Source organism: Athene cunicularia (assembly GCF_003259725.1).
Source record: "Athene cunicularia isolate RWA chromosome 3 unlocalized genomic scaffold, athCun1 chr3_part1, whole genome shotgun sequence".
Classification (NCBI taxonomy): domain Eukaryota; kingdom Metazoa; phylum Chordata; class Aves; order Strigiformes; family Strigidae; genus Athene; species Athene cunicularia.
The window spans coordinates 101171564-101175874 of NW_020799097.1; the positions used below are offsets into that span (position 1 = coordinate 101171564).

A 4311-nucleotide genomic window follows, 5' to 3' on the forward strand; every position below is an offset into this window, starting at 1 on the left:
GTGATAGAAAGTACAATGTATATACCTTTGCTAACAGCTCCCTATTAAATTATTCTGTAAAGTATCTTACATTCGCTGAATGGCGCTGTCAGTGTGTACAGTTAACTTTCCTGCCAGCTGACCTCTGAGGCCTCTCAGTTTACATGACTTGTCTTTTTTATGGTCGGTTGATAAATTAAGGTATTCGTAAGAATGGGCACATTTTGAAATCAGAGTTTAATTTGATTCAGGGCTGAATTGTAAATACTGCAATTTGTAGTCTCTAAATAATGATTTATTCTGTCTCAAAGTGCAGCCTAACTGCTAGATCAACTAATTCAAGAATTGTGATTTAACTACCTCATGTAGCACTGAAAAAAATATCTTGGAAAACTTGGTCTGAGTTTGTAGTAGGAATCCTGTGAATGTTTCGGTATTGTCTCTGCACAGAGACCATGCGAGTTATTTTCTTCACGATCAGTGAAATAACAAGGACCAAACTGGCTTGAGAGGAAAAAAAATTTTTCAATTTTCTACCTTGAGCAGCTTAATTTCTTTTTCTCATTCAAAGAATCTGTTTCCTCAAGCAGTTCCGAGCACGGCTACGTGATGGAGGGCCCTGCGTCTCCCCAAAATAAAGGCCTGAACTAATGAGATGCCGAATCCCTCCTGTTAGCGAGCCCTGTCAGTTCCCCCTCTAGTCGATGGGCATCGAGGATGTTTGGCGTTCATGGGAATTACTGAATACCGTGCTGGATTGGGCCCTGGCTATCATCGGATTCATAAAACAAGGGTGGTTTTTTTTCTTTAAGGCTCAAGAGCAGGTGGCATAATTTTGAAGTAAGTCAGGCTCTAATTTTTACTTCTTATGGAGAAATCCTAATAAAGTAGTTGTTGCTGCACAATTAGTTGCTCATCATTTCTGCCTTGTTTCAAATTCTTTGATAACATGTCTCAGCTAAGGGAGTTAGGTAACCCTTTCTCCCAAGAAAACTTGTGTCAGAGCTGTACAAAAAGGTAGTACTTTTCTCATTAGCGGCTGATGTGATTTTAGTGGAGAATAAATGTAATCTGTTCTTTGGATTCTAGTTGTGGTTTTGTGCGTGAAATGCTGTTGACTGGAATAATTTTCATGATGCTCTTCGTGGCTGATTCTGGCAAAGCCATATCTTGTGTAGCGCTTTGGAGTGAAAGATCTAAATATTTCTATTAGCAGAAGCGTGCTAAATTTCTTGTGTGGTATTGGCATAATGGGCTGACATGAAGCAGGCAGATGCTGGACCAAAGAAAGTAGTTGGCTTGTGAAAAGATAGGAACAATTTCAGCTCTATGAACCGATAATCTCCTCGAATTCATCCATGAGCATTCGTCAAGTTTAGCACTTTGCTGCTGTTTAATGGCTGTTTAGGTTAGGCTAGGGTCCTTCAGCGTGGCAGAGGAGGGTGAGTTTGAATTTACGTCTTCTTTGCATCTCATAGGTGTATGAATTAATCTGGGAGAAAACAATCAGCATCTTTGTAGATCAAGAGGAGTTAACAAAATTGATTGCAGAAATTGGTTTATTTCTAATGCTTATGATTAAATACCTGACATCATATTCCTTTCTAAAGACTGTTCTAGCCAGGGGTTTGGTAACAGTAACTCTTGGATACCTAGAAATTAATCTGTTTTCAGTTAAAATGTCAATGCATATCAAATGGATATGAAATAAACCCATGTCTGTAGCTGCTGTGCTGTTAAGAGGTTATTCATAGCCACATTTTAATCATATCTCGTTAAACAAAAGTTTTGAAAGTAAATTTGTGAATAAATTACTGCAAGCTATGTTTATGGATGGACGTAGAAAGTGCTAAGGCCCTGATACCATTTTTAATTACCTGGGCATCGAAAATCTTTGGTTTCTGAGGAAGCCGCATCATGCCAGTAGGGGCTCGAGATGTGGAGGGTAAATTTAACATAAACTACACTTGGCATGCAAGGAGTATCAAAAGTGACGTGTAAAGCAAATTTAACCTTCACAAATTCAAAACTCTGTAACTCAGAAAGAAATGGTGCTTCTGAAGGTTTCTACATAGATCTTGAGAACCAAAGCTATCTTTCTAACTATGTATTTCTGGATAGCTGTACAGAGACATTAGATGTATGAAATACAGTTTTGAGACAACTTGCAGCCAAAGTACTGGTACTATGTAAAGGACACAAGCTTCCTAATTTTTTTTTTTTTTCTCCCGGAGAGTTCCTTATTTATGCAGTTCTAATCTAATCAGTCTCGAAGTCTGCCTGTCGTGGCTGGGAGTTTGCATCCCGCTGTACGTGCCATTCCACTTCCCTTTGAGGTGTGAATTGGTTTTGGTCCTCCGAGACCGAAATATTAACCGGCCATTCGATACCCATTCTGTTTTGTCATGCTAAAGTAGAACTATTTCTCATATTTAAGCTGAAAGGCACATAAGCCTCAAAGCTGGCAGTCTGTAGGCTTGGGATAACACCAGGGCAAATGGGGCGGAGATGTTGCTTAATACCCAGGTTAAGCGTACGATAACGCCGATGCTTTCAGCTTCCAGTGAGGGAAGGAGGGGGCATCACTCTGGAGCACCTCCTGCCGCCTGTTTGTGGTGGCAGGAACGGGCAGGCGAGCAGCTGCTGGTACGGGGGCTCAGGGAGAGGAAAATGGACACGGGAGGAAGGATGCGTGGCAATGACCTTCCAACCTGGTGCAGGACAGCCTATTTCCTGAGCTGCTGACTCAAGGGTACAGCAAGCCCTCCCCATGTGTGTCCTTGGTTGGGATTGGGCAAGAGAGAGGGAAACAGTGGTCAGGCACCTCAAATTTGCTGGGAAATGTGCAAAACTTGAAACCTGACATGAGGTTTTTGGTGTGAGCCTGGGAACTACCGCTGGATCTCAATCAAGCATAGCTTGACTACAGAAAAGGAAGGAAAAACGTGAAGGTTGTCGGTGTTGGTGGTGTTGGGTTTTTTTTCCTATTGGCAAGTATTATCTTTATGGAGAACGTCTTTAGAATATCTTACGTGCAGTAAGCAGGAGCTCTTTCGGTTATCTTGCAATTAGTTTGTAGCGCTTTCAGATGAACACCACTAGACTGGAAGGTCAACTTTGGCCCTGGTTCATTCTGTGCCAGTATCGCCTTCTTGAAAACTCTGGTGGTGGTCACCCCGTTCCACCCCTGGGAGACTTGGCCGTTCATTTACAGAAACAACCCTTCTGAAATCCCAACAACTCTGATTTTTTAGATGAAGACCTAATTGTAAGAGCCTGAATCTGCCTCCTTAAAAACTCCGTTTGCATTAGTTGAGAGAAAGCAGGAGACGGTCTTTTTTGACATATACTGTCAAGCAGGGCCTGATCCTACCACTCGCACATAGCAGGATTTTGGTATCCCTGGACTCCAGGCGAGTTGCTTGCAGGGTGGGATGCTACCTGGTGTGCAGGTGGTAGGATTGGGTCCCTGCAACAGAACTCCTTGTTATTTTATTATTACAGGTGAAGCAGCCAAACTTCACTTGCTTTAATGTGCTTCTTGATGAGGAATGATCTCTAAAGACTGTGACCTGATAACAGTGTAAGACTCTGGATTTCCCATCTGAATTTGTGATACTTCTGGGGGTTTTTTGTTTGGTTTTGTGTTTGGTTGTTTTGTTTTTTTTTTTTTTTTAGATTTATCATTCTTTGCTTTCCTGTATGAAAGGAGCCTGTAATGTAAACAAACATCACATCTCCAGCATAACTGTTTCTGACACCAAATCTCTGAAAATTCTTTTAATACATCCAGAATTTGTGGGCAAAGACAGGAGAATAAACATAATGTTTATAAGTATTAAAAGCTTTTTTTTTTTCAATCCATCCTGGTTGCAAACTAAGCATTGACTACTGTCTTGATTTTACAGATTATTTCATGCTGAAATTATGCCTATTTGCATGGATAGTCATTCTTTAAAACTAGCCACAGATGCAGTCCTAGGGAGCACGTAGATGTTTTTACAGGTGAACCGAAAGAGATGGGAGCAATTCCAAAAAGTCTGCATGCTGCCTTTGGCAATATACCCTGTTATTGTGAAGACTGTGCTCTGTTAAGCAAATGTAAAGTTTAATATTAGATAAGCGTCGCATGAAAAATATTTTAATTTTCCTCAGTGTTAAATTTTAAGAAACAGGAAAGAGTGTCTAGTGCTTTATGTGCAATGTGAGTTTAGCATCACTGGTTAATAAGTCACAAATTATGTCAAAAGCCTTTTACAAAATGCAAGGAAGTGTGTTATCTTTTTATGCTGTGTTCCTGGGAAACAATGAGAGTTCATATAAAGAGAAGGT

General features: G+C 40.6%; 1 protein-coding gene across 2 annotated transcripts in view; it reads left to right on the forward strand.

Annotated features, from left to right (window-relative positions):
* Nucleotides 1-523: 523 nt before the first annotated feature.
* PROX1 (prospero homeobox 1) overlaps nucleotides 524-4311 on the forward strand; it is a 47710-nt gene continuing 43922 nt past the window's right edge. Inside the window, exon 1 of one of the 2 annotated variants that reach the window (XM_026845839.1) lies at nucleotides 524-819. The gene's annotated coding sequence lies outside the window, so the exon portion shown is untranslated. Of the gene's footprint in view, nucleotides 820-2228; nucleotides 2732-4311 lie in introns of those variants that run through there. The other variant, XM_026845840.1, reaches the window with a different exon arrangement.